Source organism: Pristiophorus japonicus, chromosome 11 (genome assembly GCF_044704955.1).
Source record: "Pristiophorus japonicus isolate sPriJap1 chromosome 11, sPriJap1.hap1, whole genome shotgun sequence".
Classification (NCBI taxonomy): Eukaryota; Metazoa; Chordata; class Chondrichthyes; family Pristiophoridae; genus Pristiophorus; species Pristiophorus japonicus.
The window spans coordinates 162754562-162775853 of record NC_091987.1 but is presented as its reverse complement, the minus strand read 5'-3'; positions in this window follow the sequence as shown (position 1 = coordinate 162775853).

Below are 21292 nucleotides of genomic sequence, written 5' to 3'. Positions count from 1 at the left end.
GCTGGGCAGGTTAAGACTGAGGACCATGAAATGGTTGAGGTACCAAATGGACTATCTGTTTAACTATTAAAGATGAAGATTGCCAGTGGTGACAGATGAAAGTGCTCCCAACATTGACTCCTTGGAAATTAATCCAGAAATGGTCTTGGTTAGGGTTACCTCTTAAAGCTGATTGGGATGTTAGACCTGATGACATTCCCTATTTTATTTCGCACTTTGAGTTGTATGTTATGTCAGCTGCTGACTCATATTTAAACAGCTCCCGGAGGTCTACAGTCATTCCTATGAGTTTGAGCGTGGTCCAAGTAATTCCAACATTAAAGGCAGTAAATCAGACCCTGGGAATTCTAGGCCATTTACTTTGATATCTGTTGTCGGGAAGATACTGGAAGTCATCATTAGAGACATTTTCTGTGACCACTTCATCTGCCGTATAGAAAGTTATTTGTGCATAAAACAGGTGTCAAATAGGAATTTTGAATCAATACACTTTGCTCAAAGTAGCCAACTGGAGGGATTACTCATAATACCATAGAACACCGATTATTGATGGGAAACAGCAATAACTTTAAAAGGTAACTAATGATTTAGAAATGATAAGTGAATTCCTTTTCGGGATTCAATGCTTTATTTGCTCTTATTTTTTTGTTAATTCGGTCATAATTGCAGGTCATTTGGTACTCACTTTCTTCCTTCAGATTTATTTACCTTTTTAGTTAGCAAAACTGATCAGCATTGCACAGAAAATTTCCCCGCGAAATTTTGATACATTGGCAAATATTAAATGGAAATAACCGCTCCCAAACAGGCCATTTCGGCATAACTAGTCGATGCCAGTGTTTAAGCTCCACACGAGCCTAAACAGGATAGCACGTTTTGGTTGAAGGCCGAAATATGGAAATCAACATGTGTGGGGGGGTGGGGAGGCGGGGGTTAAATTAAGTGCCGGACTGATTAAATGCACCACATTTTTGGCTCTCTCTGCACATTCACACTCGATCCAGTCCCACAGGAGCAGTACCGAATGGTACCCCACTCTTTCCTCAGCTCCGTGCTGAGAAAGTCAGGGAGTCTTTTGGTTGCAATGGGGAAGAGGGGATCGAGGTGAGGTGGGGGGAGGGGGGGAGAGAAAATTGAATTGGGGAAGGGGGTAGGAGGAGAGCGAGAGGAGGTGGGAGGGGGAGAGCAAAGAGGTCCGAGTGGGAGAAAGAGAAAGGAGGTCAGGAACCCAGGAGGCGTGAGGGAGAAGGAGAGGTCAGGAAATTACGAAAGTGGGGGGAGGAGAGGTCAGGAACTTGGGAAAGGAGGGATTGGGAGGAGGTAGGCAGGAATCTGGTGGATTGCGGCGGGGGAGGTGGGGGGGAAAGAGAGCCCAGGAACTTATTGGGAAGGGAAATTATCAGAAACTTGTTGTGGTGGGGGTGTAGTTGGCGGGGGTGCGGGGGAAAGAGAGAGAGAGAGAGAAAGAGAAGGTCAAGAACTTGTTGGACGGGCGCCAGAAATTTTTTGCGGGCAGGGGAAGTGGGAAGGAAGTCCTCACCTGCAAGGGTTGCCCTGTCTGTTCTCTGAAAACAGAAGTGTGAGCTGTGTCTGGAGCTTGGCAGTCAGAATGAATAGAACAATTTACAAATTGCCAAGTACTTGTTTACTCAGATAAGCAGGAACGAATTACACATTCCAGACACACTGCTGGGTGTGTCTCTTCCTCCAAGGGGACCAATCAGAAATCTGATCGAGTCATCCAAGTGGAGCAATCAGAATTTTGGTGTTTCAAATATACACTTCCATTAAGTCCTTCTCAATTACAAATCAATTAAGCTCTCCATGGAAATAAGGATGTAGTATCCATCGGTTTGTCATAAGTCTTCCAGTCAGCAGACACTGCAAGATGTATTCCTCATTATTCAACTCCTTTACATTACAGGTTGAAACTCCCTAACCCGCGACTCCCTTATTCAGAGGACCCCTTGTTCGGAGCAATTCCCGGATCCTGGTTGGCGCATGTGCAAAACATGGCCGATCAAAATCCTCGAAAAATATGAAAATTAAATTTACCCAACTTCGGAGCCAACACCCCGGGGGCCACACGACATCACACTGATGGAAATTCCAACACAAATTGTTCAGAAAATGCTTTCAAAGTACTTACCTTTTTAATATTTTGGAGCATACGCACGCGCATTCGCACAACTTTAACGAAAATATCCCTCATTTGGAACAGGTCAAGTCCTGAGGGTTGTGGATAAGTTTGGTGACCTAGTTATATTAAAGTTCAAATTCTAAAACATAGCTCGGTTCGATCCGCACATCATTTTTGATTTTAAGAGTGCAGTGCACTGATTCCGCGCTCCCACACCACCCTGAAACTTCACACGACACATTTTCACACCTTTCCTCCTTTTGAAGAAAAACATAATTCAGATATTTTCTGCTTGTGGGAGATTGGTGTGTGCAAACTGGTTGCTGTGTTCCCCTACATAATAACATAAACTATTCTCTGAAAGCAATTAATTGACTGTGAAGCACTTTCGGATGTCCCAATATGTTAAAGTTCTTATCAGAGCGAGAATAGTATAGGGAAAAGCTTGCTGCCTTTCATTTGAGGAAAATAGTCCACACATCTTTGTGAAAATCAGCACACTTACTGGTTTAATACGATATTCCAGGTTTATGACTTGCTGCAATTCTGTAATGTCTGAAGACAGCACTTCAATCTTTGCCTGTTCCTCAGGTGGTATGGTACTGGCAAAGTAAATGGATTCTCATAAATTGCTTTTAGATCACTTTCTACACTTTCTATACTTTCTTCAAAAGATCATTGAAACCAAATTTAGCACACATTTTAGCAGTAATACCAATCTATTCAACAGATGGCTCAGCTGGCAGCACTTCAGCCTCCAGTTGAGAACCTGAGCTCATATTATGCAGGGTTAAGACTTGCCAGTACAAATACGATACCACAGAAAACTTGATGCAGTTTTGCAATTCAATGCTTGAAGAACCAACAATTAATACTACATCACAAAGCATATCACAAAATAAATTAACTTGCATAACTAGACGACTATAGTCAACAATCGTTGTTCTATTAATCAAAATTGCAGAGGCAACATTGTAAATTGACAGATTGTCTCACAAAAGGAAAATAAAAAGCAGTAATGGTGTGATATTCCAATCAATAGACATTAAAGCAGAGCCATGTTTTCAACATAAAAAAATAAGCTACCCAATGATATTTTTGTAATATTTCTCGCAAATCATACCGCATCTGTAGTTGCCTTGCTTGTTTAACTCTTGGTCTATGAGGGAAGTGAACCTTTTGACATTTTTAAAAGTAGCTAATTTTCCATAAAAACATAAGAGCATAAGAATTAAGGACAGAATTAGGCCACACGGCCCCTTGAGCGTGCTACACAATTCAACGAGATCATGGCTGATCTTCGACCTCAACACTATTTTCTCACCCGATCTCCATATTCATGGATACTCCGAGAGTCCAAATATCGATCGATCTCAGCATACACAACCATTTGGGGTAGAGAATTTCAAAGATTCACAGCCCGCTGACTGAAGAAATTCCTTCTCAACATAGTTTTAAATGGCTGCCCCCTTATCCTGAGACAATGTCCCCTAGTTCTAAACTCTCCAACCAGGGGAAACAATCGCTCAGCATCTACCCTGTCATTCCCAAGAACGTCATATGTTTTTAATAAGATCACTTCTCCTTCTATCCTTCTAAACTCCAGAGATTATAGGCCCACTGTAAACGGTGACTTTTTGTCTCAAAGATAATGCAGAACAACTGCCACCAGCTACTGGTTGTTCTGATGAGTACTAACCATGATAATTAGTTTATTATTCTGTATGAAATATCAATACGAGTGGCCTGCAGACTTGCAATCTACCTGCTATGAAAGCACCATCAAGATTTGTTTGTTAACACATGCCAATATTGGTATAATTGAGGAATGCCTGTCGTGCATAACCTGATGAGATATAATTTTCCCTTTAACAGGTTAAACCGTATTGAGATCCACATACCTCAGAATTTGAATTTTGTGTTTCATTTCTTCATTTTATCAAAGCTTCCGATAGATCATTTCCAGATTTGATTTCCGTGGGGAACGAATGCATTGGTTCACTTTTCAACTAGCCGCCTACTCCTGCAATTTGTATTAGATCTTATTCTGCCTAAGGAACAGACTGTACTGTTATGCTGTCAGAATATTCATGAATATATTGCAACTACATATGTAGTAAGATAAAGTTTGAATTGATAATATTCTCACACTATGCATTAGATGTTTTCAGATAGAAGGCATTAGAGTGAACCTGAAAACGAAATTAACAAATGTACTCATTAAAATAGACAATTAATAGAACCTAAAAATACTTAAAGTGTGCTGAAGTCAGTGGACGGACCTTTATTGTTTTCAATCCGCATAAATAGCCAAGAAGCTAAATGCGAACTGGTCAAATTTGCAGGAAACACTAAAATAGGGACAGGCTAAAAATGGCTCTCTATTTCATTCCCTAGTTTAGTGGGAAATTCAAGATTTGCACGCACTTGACAAAATAAATTGAATGCTTCTATGATAAATGTAAAGTAATGCATACCAAGTGAAAAATGTGCAACGTAAGTAGAGAGTGAACGGAACAGAAATACAATTGAAACTAGAAAACAACATGTCACTTTAAATGTTTAAACAATAGGGCAGCATAATTAAAACACTTTCACTTTTACCTATGATGATGTTTAAGAGTATTTGTCTGAACACACTTGGAGGACTACATTCAATTCTGGGCACCATGTTACAAAGAGTAAAGACAGAAATAGAAGAGCACATGCAGACATTGGGCAAAGATAGGATATATAATCCTGAGGAGACTGACTGTCCAAGCTCATACAGGAATACTTGGGTAAGGTATTAAAGGATGCCTAGCTTTCAATGAACCATTCTCCCTCAAGGATTCAATATCTTTACCGGGAGAGGAGTTCTGGGGGGGCGGTGCTTGGTGAAAATCGGAGAGAAAATACAAATCGTCAAGAGCTACATGAATATATTCACAAGTTTGCATCTGGGACATTATTCAGTCGTACCTCAAATACTGTCGCTCTCTGTGCAAACAAATTTAAGCAAGTCATTTTGACGGAATGAATCACTAATATAATGCTGATCAAATATTATGGTTAAACAAGAAAAAAGATGGCAAAAGCCATCGTAATATTGGTTGTCGCATCATGCGATCCTATTTCAATCATTGCTAAACATATTTTTGTTGTTACATAGATAATGGGGAAAGCAAGTGAAAAAACAGTCCAATTAATGTCAGGAGATATAGTGAAAAAGTTTTAATATAATGACTGAAAAAAAACTCAGATTAGGAACAGGAGTACCCCATAATGAGGACAAACTGAGTAAAGAGCCACAATAGAAAGGAAGCAAATACTTGTGCCTCAATCCCAATCACCAGAAAAACTAATTGTATCCTTAACTTGACAAAAAGAATTGGACAGATATACACCAAGACAAAAAAACAGGTACAGAATGGAAACAATAAATCCAATACACAATAATTACAAGTTAATACAATCCTCCGATATCTTTTGGTACAAGAACAAACGGGAACCTTGCTACACGCTCCTTGCTATAAGCGGACCAAAGGATCTTCTTGGAATTACAAATCAATACTTACAACACTTGTCTGTACTGAACTGAAGAAAGTTGATGATGCCACTCAAGATGCCAATGGTACGTTTTGTTGCTTTGATTAAAAGGTTAGTGTATCAGATTAGCGAGTGAGAAAGAGAAAGAAAAACAATGAGTGCTGGTTTTAGCTTCAGCAAGGCACATTACATGACTATCACAGTAGTACAGAATTTAGATGTGGAAGATTGATGAAGGGGATATCATTTTTAACTAATTTACTGGAATTCTTTGAGGATATAACGAGCATGGTGGATAGAGATGTACCGATGGATATGGTGTATTTCCAAATGGCATTCGATAAGTTGCCACAAAAAAGGTTACTGCAGAAGATAAAGGTTAGCGGAGTCAGAGGAAATAAATTAGCATGATTAGAGAATTGGCTAACTAACAGAAAGCAGAGAGTCGAGATAAATGGGTCCTTTTCGGCTTGGAAATCAGTGGTTAGTGGTGTGCCACAGGGATCGGTGCTGGGACCACAACTGTTTACAATATACATAGATGACCTGGGAGAGGGGACAGAGTGCAGTCTCAAACAATTTGTTGATGACACAAAGATTAGTGGGAAAGCGGGTTGTGAAGAGGACACAGAGAGGCTGGAAAGAGATTTGGATAGGTTAAGTGAATGGGCTAAGGTTTGGTAGATGGAATACAATGTCGGAAAATGTGAGATCATCCACCTTGGAAAAAAAAACAGAAAAAGGGAATATTATTTGAATGGGGAGAAATTACTTCATGCTGAGGTGCAGAGGGACCTGGGGGTCCTTGTGTATGAATCCCAAAAAGTTACTTTGCAGGTGCAGCAGGTAATCAGGAAGGTTAATGGAATGTTGGCCTTCATTGCGAGAGGGCTGGAGTAGAAAAGCAGGGAGGTCCTGCTGCAACTGTACAGGGTATTGGTGAGGCCGCACCTGGAGCACTGCGTGCAGTTTTGGTCACCTTTCTTAAGAAAGCATATACTAGCTTTGGAGGGGGTACAGAGACGATCCACTAGGCTGATTCCGGAGATGAGGGGGTTACCTTATGATGATAGATTGAGTAGATTGGGTCTTATCTCGTTGGAGTTCAGAAGGATGAGATGTGATCTTATAGAAACATTTATAATAATGAAAGGGATAGTCAAGATAGAGGTGGAGAGGTTGTTTCCACTGGTCGGGGAGAGTAGAACTAGGGGGCACAGCCTCAAAATACGGGGGAGCCAATTTAAAACCGAGCTGAGAAGGAATTTCTTCTCTCAGGGGGTTGTGAATCTGTGGAATTTTCTGCCCAAGGAAGCAGTTGAGGCTAGCTCATTTAATGTATTCAAGTCACAGATAGATATATTTTTTAACCAATAAGGGAATTAAGGGTTATGGGGAGCAGGCGGGTAAGTGGATCTGAGTCCACGGCCAGATCAGACATGATCTTGTTGAATGGCGGAGCAGGCTCGAGGGGCTAGATGGCCTACCCATGTTCCTAATTCTTATGTTCTTATGTCCTTGTAGAGGAGCTAAAAAAACGATCATCACATGCAGCATCAAATCTAGAAAACAACTCTCTGTGAACTTGCATAGACACATAGAAAATAGGTGCAGTAGTAGGCCTGCACCTTGGGAAGTCTGCTATTCTCGAGAAATCCAAAGCCCTCTCCGTCTGTGCCTCCCTGGCCATTGGAAAGCTTATGCAATCAATCCTGCAAGCATAAAGGGCTTCAGTCACCTGTTGAATGCAGCAGTGTGTAGCGTGCTGAGAGATATGGCAGATGTCGCCAGCTGAAGCCTGAAAAGATCCTGATGCGTAAAAGGCTAGGCCAGCAGTAATCTTCACGTCAACTGAGAGTGCGGTTCTAATGGTGCTGGAAGGCAGCAGATCATCCTTGACGAGTTCACATATCTCATGGATGATCTCCTTCCGGAATCGCAGTCTCCTAAGACAAGCATTTGCAGACAAGTTCAGGTAGGATTGCTTTTCCAAGTACCTACGTTGGCTATACGGTCTCCTCCTCTGTCTTCGTCTTCGTCTACGCATTCGTGTGCCACCTCTTCGATTGATTCTTTCAGTAACCAGTATCTGAGCAGTTGCAATTAAAGGCAAGGAAAGCATAGACCGAATAATCACAATCAATAATTACTTTCTCTCATTATAATAATCTCTCTACTCTATACTCTCTAATCACTGTAGTCTGCCCTCTCTGTACCAGTCAGTTTGATAGGCCCCAACAATATCATTAAATAACTTCACTATGTAAAAGCTATTTATTAAATTATTCCAATATATGCAATCTATTTAGCATAAATAAGTTGATAATATCTATTTATATTCCCTGCCCAAAATTTCTGAGTACAATTGTCTTCAATTTTACGCTCTAAATAACTCAGAACTAATTCTCCACCCTTCCTCCGAAGTAGAAAATGGCGTCCGTAGTGCCTATTTCCCTGAAAAATAACTATTTTTGAGCACTCTTTTGAGCCTTGCATTGGCCCAACGAAGTGCTTGCAAGGTGCCGAAACTTTGGATGGGCCTTGTGTGGGCGATCATTTGGGCGATCATCTCGGCGATCAAAGTGGAAACTTAGAGGCCTGTTTTTCCGACGAAATTTTGGGGCTAGTTTCCAATTTTTGCTCAAACTGGGCGATAGAGGTCCATTTTAGGCCATAGATGGACCTTAGATGTGCAATGTGAAGTGGAAAGTCTCGCCATATGTTTCTATGTTTACACCATCTACAAGGCACAAATCAGTAGTGTGATGGAATACACTTGCCTTGATGAGTGTAGCTCCGCCAACACCATCAAGGGCAATGCATTCCGTCTGATTGGAACCACATCCACCATCTTAAACATTCACTCTTTCCATTAAAGGCGTGCCAGGACTACAGTGTGTATCATTTACAAGATGCACTGCAGCAACTCGCCAAGGCTTCTTCGGCAGCAACACCATCTTCTCAAGGGCAATTTAGGATGGACAATAATGCTGGAATTGCCAGCGATGCACAGATTCCATGAACACATTTTCAAAAAAATACTGTGTGTTCGGAGTCTGGTTCAAAATGTTCACTGCTGATGACACCAGGTATCTGGGCCAACTTTTGTCAAATTTAACAGCATCGGTCATTTCTGTCATGAACAGAAAATAGAATCAGTCTTGAAGATAAGATCCCACGGTGCTTATTTTCAGATTCAATGTATTAAATTTCAAATAAAGTGACGAATTTAACAGTGAAAAGATTTGGAAGTGTTACCTCTATTTGTACCTTTAATTAAACATTGTGGCGTCTCGCTCCCGTTGATGCATCTGCTGAATTAGAATGGAATGGTTTGTCATTGACCAGACTGCACTGCCCCTGATATTTGTGAGCTCATCCTTTATATTCAGTGGTTTTTCACCCTTTGATGGGTTGCAATGTAGCAGATATCACCATGGCCTCACATGCAAAAGGTCCCCGGTGGATCAGTTTTCTCTCACTGAAAGTTATGGAGTTATTGAAGTAAAATAAAGAGAGATTAAGGAATAAGGGAGCACATTTGCCAGGAGAATAAAGAACTCTCAGCAGGTCAGGCAGCATCTGTATTTTTGCCAGGAGACAGAATTCACCTCTGATTGTTCATCGACAGCAACTTTAAACCTAATGTCTCCACCCGTGATCGAGCCGGGATCTTTTCACGTGTAAAGCGAACGTGATAAGCGCTACACTATGGAAACCTCTGTGCAGCTGGCACAACAGAGATTAGCTGACCGGTGAGCAGCCTCTGTAAGATCTGGAAGCATCGAACCCGCAAGCATTTATTGGACATTTTCTGGACGTTGCATTTATATTTTTCTCACCACAGAAAGAAAGCTGGAAGCTGTTTGTTGGAGGGGCCCAGGTGCGGCTCCATGTTGGACTTAGAATGATGGGCAGGGACTCCGTAATGACAATGGTCAACATAAGGCAGGAGGTGGGCTAATGAATTCCATTGTTAGGCAAGGTAACCTCGTCAATCAGTGATTAGTGTTATATATGTATACATGGATTTACTCTGTACAGCCATCAGAGGGCTCATGCCCTGGAGTCCCAAGTGATCCCATCAACCCTTGGGAGCACAGGTCTTTAAGGAGGGTTCACAGGTTGGAGAGGCATTCTGGAGACTTGCAATAAAAGCGTAAGTTCACACTTTACTTTGAGCTCACAGTGTTCAGCCTGAATCTTTCTCCATACACAACAACTGGCGACGAGATACAGAGAGAAAACCCAATGATGCAGAGAACAGTCGGCACCCTGGAGAAATTCTCCGAGGGAGATGGCTGGGAAAATTTCGTCGAGTGACACGACCAAAATTCGTGACCAATGAGCTAGATGGGGAATAATGCGCTGGCAAACGAAGGGCGATCCTCCTCACCATCTGTGTAGCAGCAAATATGGCCTCATGAAGAATCTTCTCACTCCAGTGAAACCCACGGAGAAATCATACGATGATTTGTGCACACTGGTCCGAGAGCATTTGTACCCGAAGGAAAGCATTCTGATGGTGAGGTATCGGATCTACCTAGTAGTTACCGGCTGTTCCCTATCTTGCTATTTCGTCTTACTTGTCATAAGGGGTCGAGCTTCCATGCTCGGAACGTATGGGGGAGGGTCTTTAGTTTCCTCCTGTTCCTCCCCACACTCCATTTTTTCCTGATAGTATACATTCCCCACATGATTTTCGATTGGCTTTTAAACACTAACTGGGATCTAAGTGAGCAATCCCATGCCACATGCAGCAGCAAATACAAAAGATATATTTCAAATCCAGCTGTAATTTCTGTCATCTAGCTTTTTGTTTATTTTGTACTGTCGGCAGATGGCATATTAAAGTTTCTGATTGTTCATTGACCTTGTCAGCCCTTTCTTGTGCAATGCGGACCGCTTCAGTCAGGGTCGAGTTTTGACTTTCCAAAACATTAGCAGATGTTTTTAACTGTAGGTCTTCTGCCTCACTTTCCCTAAGTTGTTTGCACATCGCCCTTAAGGTTATTAACAAAATCCATCCCATTTGTGGGGGACTATTTTTCTTCTGTGGGAAGTCCGCTTCCTCAAGGAGCAACAGTACCGCGTGGGGTATGGTTCTATCTTTGCGTTGTTCCGATAACTGCTTATCCCAATGTTGTGGGGGTCCAAACTGGGCTAGCACATTGGCAAGAGAGCCAAAACCCTCATCCCTCGTGCTCCACCGTGGTATTCTATACCTCTCTCCCGCAGCAGGAGACTGCTTCTTGTCTTTTCTCTTAAACATTTTACCAGATCCTGTTCGTGACGGCAAAATGTTTTGGATCAATAATAATAGACCCAGTTTGGGATCTGGATGAATGTTAAGTAAGAAACAAGACAAATGAAGTAAAGAATAAGGCACATTTTACTGAGAGAAAAGAAACATTAATAATACAGTTTACAAAGAAAAGAGATGTATGATAAGATGCAACAACGTTCACGGCCTTCCACCCGTCGGGAACTCAACAAGCGACGGCTGGTCTGAAGCATTGGGGGTCCCGGCACCGCTCGCGAATCACGGCACAAGGCGAAGTTCAAAGAGCTACGGGACAGTGCTGTACCTTTATACAATGAAATAAACATACTATTCAACAAAACATGGGTGCATGTGGCTTATGGCCAACTCCTCATCTCTAAGGCCCCAGGTGCTTGTCCACAAAGCAAGAGAGCTCAAGCTGCGGACCATCTCATAACAAGCTGGTGTGCGTCTCAAGGTCGCTTCCCTCTATCTCTCAAAATAGCAACACCATTCTATGGGGCATGGGAGCAGAGATACCCTATGAATGACTAAATATCATAATTAACCCTATGTGATTAACCCCATACAATACAGGGTCTCAGGAAGGCCGGCAGTTATCTCACGGACGCCCGGGGCAACCGGAGGAGAGAAGCATTCTCGGATAGGCTGGAGTATTCTCCGGTCGACTAGGGCAGTAACAGAGAAAGGTACAGAAATCTCATGGATGGCCAAGGCAAATGGAGGAGAGAAACAGTCTTGGATAGGCTGGAGCAATCTCGGGTTGACTAGGACAGCCACAGACAATGGTAAGTTAATCTCACGAATGGCTAGTGCCACCGGAGGAGAGAAACAGTCTCGAATAGGCTGGAGTAATCTCGGGTTGACTGAGGTAGCCACAGAGAGAAGCCAGAGTAAGAGCAACCGCACGTCACGGCGAGTTGCTCTCAGGGGAGACCATGGTTGTCAAGAATCATTTCTCAGCCAGAGGCTTTGGAAATGAACTCGCTGGTCGCAGTGAAACGTGGTGTAGCCAGCGGCTAAGAGCAGTCGCAGAATGCCATGGAGGCTAAGGTAACTGCATATATATATAACAAACTGTATATTTCGGCACCATGGGCACGAGAAATGCTACACCCTGGGGATCCGCAGGAAAAACCATCAGAGTGAACATTTAGTATTAACCACAAAGGGAAAAATGAGAAAGTGAATAGGCTTATATACCTGCAGAAGCAAACACAAATGGTAAGGGGTAATGTAGGATGAGAGTAGGGAATTAAAAGGTGAGATAAGCAATAAGGATGCCGTAATAGGGTGGTTAACGGAAGATTTGAGAAAAGAAAGGAAGGACCAAAGTATTAAGGAAGAAATGTGGCGTAATCACCTAGAATATTTGCAGTGTCAGGTGACCGAGTGTATAAGGCGTCAGCAGGCTCACATCTAGCAGAGTGAGAAGCACATAGAGAGAGCCAAAGAAGCAGAAGAACATCTAAGATAGATAGATTAGGGTTACGAGAGGGCAGATCACAGATATTGCAAAGGAAGGAGCCGTCAATTAACGGCAGAGTTAGATGGGGCCAAATTAATGGTTTGTCTCATGGCACTCGGGGAAGGCGAGGAAGATTGGGACCCGGAAGGGAAGGAGTCAGAAGATGCTGCCGAGTATATTGAGCATTGGTCGGCTCCCAAGGCACCGGTAACCCTGAGACCATGGGTCCCTTAAGACATCAGAAGTTCCATCCACACCCACCTAATGGTGGCCCATCCGGAAACGAAGTAGAATAAAGTGGAAGCCGTGGGCTGGTGGCCCGGCTTAGAAACGATGTAAAGGATTATTGCCAGAATTGTCTGGTATGCGACACAAACAATCCAGACCCCCACCAGAGGAAGGATCCGTTGGGACACACGAGAAGGGTCGAGGGGCCATGCCAGTCTATACAGATAGATTTCATTGGGCCACTGCCTCCCTCAGGCAGAGGCAATAAATATTGCCTGGTTTTCGTAGATCTTTTCATAAAATGGGTAGAAGCTTTTCCTTGTAGGGCCGCCAACGCAGTCACCACAGCAAAGATTCTAGTGCAAGAAGTACTTGCTCGATGGGGACTGTCCCTGATAGTGGAATCAGATCAAGGGAGTCATTTCAGTGGATCGGTAATGCAGACTCTTCGAAAGATGTTAGGAATACAGGGGAAATGGCATGTGGCATATAACTCCCAATCGTCAGGTCCAGTAAAGACGACAAACCGGACCCTAAAGTAAAGGCTTAGGAAGGACATGGGAGATACCCCGAAGAAATGGGATGAGATCCTACGCCTAGTACTGAGGAGTCACCGAACCAGTCTCTCTAAGAGTACGGGACACTCCCCAATGTGCTAATGACAGGGAGATTAATGAGGACTCCAACTCATATATTAGCACGAGTCCTGACCAAAACGCAGGTTGAAGAAGTCACACAGGACATGTTTGCCAGAGATTTGTATGATACACTGAAGGAGCTGCATTGGGAAGCAGCTAAAATATGGGCAGGCAGAAGCAGCAGAATAAACTGCTGCTGGAACTGCAGGTTACACAAAAATGGAGGGTAGGGGATCAGGTAATGATCAGGAATTGTGCCAGATAAGGGATTTAAACCGTTGTAAAAAGGACCATATAACATAGCAGACAAGACAAGGTCTAAGCGGTCCAGCTGCCAAAAGGAATAAAGTGGTTTCACATAAACCGATGTAAGCTATACAACCCCAGATAGAAAATTAAAAAGCAGGTCGAGGCCGAAGGATCTGTTTTGAGTTTGATCAATGTAAGCCTTCCACTCATCTATGGGATGATGATGATGGAGATGTAATGGAAGGAGCATTAAGACGGAGTGGTCGAGTGCCGCGACCTCGGGTGCCCTTGACGCTTCCTCCATCTCCACCCCCGAGTCTCTGAAAGCCCATGCATCGGGATAAAAGAAGAGGAAAGCAGTGATCTAAATCATGTAAATGTGCATATGTGTATAACGGAAGGAGGATCTGTGAGGGGGAGAACCCTCACAGAGCAGGATTATTTCGTTCAGTTTGTCTTTACAGGAGCGAATCGATCCACGGATACAAGATGAGGTGGACGTTGTGTATAGTCCTGTGCATGGCCCTGATTATCGCAGGATGGGGAGATCGGACAGACAGCGAGATATTGCTTACATACGGGTGCATGGGAGGAACCGGCCCAAATGTAGCTCAAGGTTGAGCGATATGAAGCAACAAAGACATCAATGCCGATATACACACTGGGAGTTGGCCAGGGTGGCTCGGGTCATATTCGACCAAGTACTCCAGACAAACCGAGGGTAAACTTGGGGTGGTATCAGTGTCCTGCCCAATGGTAAACATCACGACCAGCAAGGTATGGGTGAAAGAGGGCAGACGAGTTTGCCTGGAATGTAAATGAAGTACCCCCATGGGAGGGTGGTGGTGCATACAGAAAAAAGACAGAAGTAAAATGAATGGATCCACAGAATTGGAGAGATTGGGTAATAGTTCAAACAGGCTGACGACAGGATCACAAGAAGGGGCGAAATTGGAAGAATTGGTGGAAGGAGAAACAAGGCTTTTATATCTGTGTGGTTGGATCATGCCACAAGTGTAGTGGAGGTGTGGCAATTGTTTTTAAATGACAAGGGCCGGATTCTGGGTCGGGTCTGAATTGGACGCAGGATTTTGATTCATATGTGAACTTGAACCCTCCAAAAGCAGTCAATGCAACCGAGCTGATCGCGAGCAGATTAAACCCTCTCCCAAAAATGCTGGAGATTCCAAACCAAGAAGTTCCATACCTTGTTCTAATACGCGGGCCTAATAATGGGATGGCGTTAATCCCAACATGGAAAACATGGTATCATGCTGTGTATTAGGAAGTAGCATCGGTTGTTCTGAATTTAAACAGTTTTACAATGACCCCGGTGGTGCCCGTCAGAAATGGAAAAGTTAGATGAGCGATTGTTAACAGAAATGTTTAAGCAATTCTATCAAAAGAATTAAGGGGACAAAAGTCAGGGCAAAGCGTGCAAACTGATAAGCAACAGCCAGACGGGCTACGGGAGATGAAAAAGGCGATTGATGTACGTTATTTTAATAGAGTGACATTACTGGTCAATAATGTAGACAAAGCGCAGTTGCAAGTCCAAGTAAATACCTTAAGGGACCAGATAAAGAAAATACTGGGGGAGGGTAGTGATATAGAAGGTCACAATCTACAGGAAGATCAGGTAATTTATTTTCCTTTTCAGAATGGCAAACAGTGACTAGTGGGGTGCCAGATGGTTCAATGCTGGTCCCAGCTATTTACAACATACATTAATGATTTAGAGGAAGGAATTGAGTGCAATATCTCCAGGTTTGCAGATGACACTAAGCTGGTGGTATTGTGAGCTTTGAGGAGGATGCTAAGAGGCTGCAGGTTGACGTGGACAGGTTTGCTGACTGGGCAAATGCAAGGCAGATGCAGTATAAAATAAATAAATGTGAGGTTATCCATTTTGCTGGAAAAAACAGCAAGACAGAAATATATCTGAATGGTGACAGATTAAGAAAAGGGGAGCTGCAACGAGACCTGGGTGTCATGGTACATCAGTCATCAAATGTTGGCATGAGGGAGAGCAGTGGTGAAGAAGACAAATGGGATGTTGGCATTAAAGCAAGAGGAATTGTGTTTAGGAGCAAGGAGGTCTTACTGCAGCTGTACTGCGCCTTGGTGAGGCCACACCTTGAGTATTGTGTGCAGTTTTGGTCTCTTAGTTTGAGGAAGACATTCTTGCTATTGAGAGAGTACAGCAAAGGTTAACCAGTCTGAAACCCACGAAGGCAGGACTGAAATATGAAGAAAGATTAGATCGACTAGGTTTACATTCACTGAAATTTAGAAGAATGAGAGGGGATATCACAGAAACATATAAATTCTGAAAGGATTAGAAAGGTTAGATACAGGAAGAATGTTACCGATGTTGGGGATGTCCAGAACCAGGGGTTACAGTCGAAGTATGAGGGGTAAGCCATTTAGGACCGAGATGAGGAGAAACTTCTTCACTCAGAGAATTGTGAAGCTGTGGAATTCTATACCACAGAAAGCTGTTGAGGCCAGTATGCTAGATATATTCAAAAGGGAGATAGATTTGGCCCTTACGGCTAAAGGGATCAAGGTGTATGGAGAGAAAGCAGGAATGCGGTACTGAAGTTGCATGATCAGCCATGATCATATTGAATGGTGGTGCTGGGTCGAATGGCCGAATGGCCTAATCCTGCACCTATTTTCTATGTTTCTATGTAATGACAATCCATTCGAAGGAGGAAATAGCTGATGTGGAGAAACACGCTCAGACCATGAATGCTTTAATAAAGGAAGGTGAAAACGCGTCAGATCAAGCAGCTCAGAATGACGAGTGTGTCATGTACGATGCTTGATTGTTAAATGAATGACGCATTAAATTCGAGAATTTAAATCAAGGCTACATACCATCGTGGGTTAGTAACAAGTACCTAAAAGCTTTAAGTGTCTACAATAACCTCCTGAATACAGGACAGCTACGGACCACCTCTGAAGTGTACCCAGTCCCGCACAACTGTTGTCTAAATAAACAGATATAATGGGGATAGTGCTTCGAATAGCGATGATGGATCAGTCACAATGACCCTTACCGGGATAGCGGGAGGCAAACAATGGGTGAATTCTGTACGGGATACATGTGAAACATCATAAAAGCTCTCAGTATGTGGTGAAATTGTGAGACTCAATAACCTGTGCTAGTCTGGAGCGATGTCAGAGAGGAGGTACACATGTGGTATTATGCCCTTATCATCTGAATGCATTCGACCGGCCGGTATGTGGATTCAGGCATGTGGCACCATGGAAGTGAGGGCTCACGACCATGTCGCGCGACAGGTTATATACAAGGGAAATGGCACATACTGTTTCACCACCAGCGAAAGCCGGTGCAGAGTACACCAGGACACTTCGTGCCCAGTGACAGATTCTACCTTTTGCTTCAAACCCAGGTAGAGACATGAGTAGCACAAGAAAGCATAATTCCTATCTCAGACAGCAAACATATCAGTATTACAGTCAGCGGTACTTTACCGAACCTCCAGGAATAAATATCGCGTATTGGATACGATATCCCACCATTACCCGAACATTTGACTGAAGTATTAAAGAACATCGAGCAGTCCCACAAATATTATTACACGTTACATCAAAAAAAAGGAAAAAGTAAGGGAGGATATTGAGGAAATGATTGCCCCTCCACGGTGGAATGTGGGGCTCAATATTGAGATGCCTCCGGATCGAATTATATCACACTTGTCAGTAATTGTACAATTAGTAATAGTGCTGTATCTATACGTCTTGTCCTGTAAATTAAAGTAAAAGACGAGGGAAGAGAATCGAAGGATAATTAAATTGAACCAAGTCGAAAGTGTTTGTAAAAGTAAAAACTGGGCAGGTGAATTAAGGCCAAGCACTGTTTTTGTTGTAAAAAGTATGTAATGTGGAGATTTGACTGAAGACTGAAATACAGCCAAAAAGGCTCAGGAAAAAGAATGATTCACGTAGGGTAATGTCTCTGAGTCTTTAACAAGATATATAATGGTGGAAGTGCAAGGGTTTACACGTTTCGTGATTAGGGCACAGCAAGAGGTAACGGAATGAAATGGTTTAATCAAAAACCTGTGGGACTGTTAGGCCGGAGAAAGAGCTGCAACCTGGATGATGACTCATAACGGATTAATGCAATTTCTGGGGTCAAGTACGAGTCCCGATTAACATCGAGACAAAGGGTTTTGGTACAATCAAGCAGAGAAGCCCATGGATTAATTGGCTGGAGGGAGAACATCAGTTCCGTATGGAGACTGCAAGGCTGCAAACGATCCCACAAGGCGTGCACGTTTGTATAGCGAGGCAGAAAAGAAAAGGAGCAACTTCTGGCCCTGCCAATTCCTTGCACAGACGAGTGGTGGATGCAGCAGTTAATGAGATGTGAATTGTGACTATCCAAACAGATGCAAACCCATCAGTACAGACATCGAGACTCATGGAGACGCATTAACTGAAAGCAGTGCATCAGGAGAATTGTATAACCTGTCATCGAGACCCATCCAGATGCATTACCTGAAAGCAGCGCAGCAGAAGACTTGTATAATCGAATCGATATATATGAAAGAGCTAGCAGAAGTAAAACACCTCAGGATAACAGGTCAAAGGAACAACTACCACGAAGCGGAACAATCGAAAGAAGAACAAGAAGGGGGAGAGACAAGCGGAGAAGCAAGCAGCCGGAACCCTTCCCTCGCTCTACGAGCCGACAATCGACAAAAGCAGCAACTCGCTAATGGCCGATTGTATGTCTTCGGTCAATCTCGAAGAAGTTTTGTTCTGTAATTCTTTGTTCTTTTTTGTGCAATAAACTAACAGTTGGATTTAAGCCTAAACGTTGCACTATGTGGAGTCCATTCTGTAATTCCCGATGTCTATGGATCAAAGTAGAGTGGAAAACGAACACTTTGTAGTTCCGGCAATTTTCTGATCTCAGTCCTTGTCCTTGTCCAGAAAATTGCAGACTTGCAAATTCGAGAGTTTAATGACTTTGAAAGGAGCATTTTTGTTTTGTGCAGTTTTGGCTGGAGAAATGCTTGTGAACCATTTTTTTTTACAGAAAGACGAATTCAGCATTTCAGATTCTCGCTCAACACTTCTCTCTGGGTTCTGAATTACCATAGTGCAGTGGTTATCTCTTTCACTTCATTCACGAAAGGTCCAGGTTTGATCACTGGTGGAAACATTATTTTGGAAAAATAACTTGTGTGCAACATAATTGAACAAAAACAACCTTGTTTCATTAGCAATGGACATTTTAAACCAGTCTCCTAAAATACGGAGTCTGTAAAGTCAGATAGGGGATAAAATTTCCTCAATGATTAAAGTTTCACAAATTATTAAAGTTCAGTTGTTGTAGTTCTGTCTGTCCCTCAGTGACCATTTTACCATTTCTTTCATTGTGCCCAACAAAGCTATCGGATAAAACTAGCAGATCTAAGCCGCATTTCAAACCCGGAAACCACTCATTAATTATTCGCTCTTCCCCAGTTACAGAGCTCAAAGGGTTATTATCCATCCCTCGGATGCAAGCTACCACGGTCCCGGATCTAATCTCCCCATACACCGAGCACAGGCTCAGGAAAACCCCGGAGAAGATGGTACCCCGGTCACTGGGCCTACCAGGAGCACTGAACAAACGCCTCGACTGAAACTTTCAAAAATATTAACGTGCTACTAGAGCATTCAACAGTAAGGATCGTCGAGCAGTCTAAGGTGCTGCTTTCGAATTGCAGCTACTTCTGTCGGTGTGGGTTTGCAGCTGACATTCATTGCATTTAATTACTATCTCATTTGTTTTAAAACCACTCTGAAGTGCTTTGGGACATCCATCTAACTTAAGGAAATTACTTCACTTCAATTAAAAACGGTGATATCAACATTACTTCCCAAACGGGGAATCAAACCCGTATTACTGTACCGATAGCAATGGTTTTGTGAAGCATTTAAAGGTGCCGTCTAAAAAGCTCACACTGCCAATTTAAAAGCACAGTTACAAATTGTTTTGGTATGAAAGAAGGCAGGCTGGAAGGGTCAAATGGCCGGCGCCTGCTCCTGCTTCTAGTGTTCTTATGCAGAGCACAGAACAAATGATGAAATTATCAACTCTCCCTCAGTTCGCCTTTCTTTCAGTGTTCAAAAGAAGATTATCGGTTAATTAATTTTGTTTTCCCATAAAAGCAACATAAAAAGTTCAGCGAAACATGAATATCCTCTTGCTCTGCCGACTGAGCAAGCCTGGTCTGGCTTAATAGTGTGAACCCTGTCGCTGACTGCAGCCAGGCGTATGTTGGGTCCGCCCCCGCAGTTTAACTTAAACTTTAAACCACGAACCAGGTACTCTTGAATTCCAAGTTGTGTAAGGAAATCAAACAACAAATGCCCTTTCATTAACCACAGGGGTTTCGGCAAGTTTCTGTTCGCAAAATGCTTTTAGTCCTTTTCAATAGCTCTTGTCTATTTCCCCGTGTTGCCCGATTCTGTCAGTCTTTCTCGCTATGTTCATCCTGTGTGTGGTCACCTGCAGGTTGATTTTCAACGAATGTCTGTGTTTGTGTCTTCAATAAAAACAGAAACTGTTTCATATATATTTCTTATTTTCCTTCCAATACCTAGATATCGTCCGTAACTTGTGGAGCTCAGAACTGGAGACACGACGCAAGCATAGGCCTTCCTGGTGCAAGGATCAAGGATGTTTCAGAGCGGCTGCAGGACATTTTGGAGGGGGATGGTGAACTGACAGTTGTCGTGGAGCGTATAGGTACCAATGGCATAGGTAAAAAACGGGATGAGCTCCTACAAGCTGAAATTAGGGAGCTAGGAGTTAAATTAAAAAGCATGACCTCAAGTGTAGTAATCTCAGGATTGCTAGCAGTGCCACGTGCTAGTCAGAGTAGGACTTGCAGGATAGCTAAGATGAATATGTGGCTTGAGGAGTGGTCTAGGAGGAAGGGATTATATTTCCTGGGACATTGGAACCGGTTCTGTGGGATGTGGGACCAGGAACAAACCGACGGTCTGCACCTGGGAAAAACTGGAATCAATTTCCGAGGGGAGTGTTTGCAAGTGCTGTTTGGGAGTGGTTAGCTAATATGGCAGGGGATGTTAACCTATGCAGGGAGACAGAGGTAAGTAAAATCGGTCAGAAGCAAAAGATAGAAAGAAGACAAGTTAAAGTGGAGGGTAGAGAAATCCAAGGCAAATATAAAGAAGGGCCACATAACAGCAAAATTCTAAAGGGACAAAGTCTGCGAAAAAAGAAAAACATGAAGACTCTGTGCCTCAGTGCGAGGAGTAATCGTAATAAGATGGAGGAATTAACTGCGCAGGCAGCTATTATCAAATATGATACAAATGGGATTATGGAGACATGGCTCCAGGTGAACAAGACTGGGAACTCAACATCCAGGGGTATTCAATATTCAGGAATGATAGACAGAAAGGAAAAGAAGGTGGGGTAGCGTTGCTGGTTAAAGACGAAATTAAGGCAATAGTAAGGAAGGGCATTAGCTTGGATGATGTGGAATCAATATGGGTAGGGATGCAGAATGCCAATGGGCAGAAAACACTAGTGGGAGTTGTGTGCAGACCACCAAAACATTGTTAATGAGGTTAGGGGCAGCATGAAACCAGAAATTAGGGAAGAGTGCAATAAAGTTACAGCAGTTATCATGGGCGACTTTAATCTACACATAGGTTGGGCTAAGCAAACTGGTAACAGTACGGTGGAGGAGGATCTC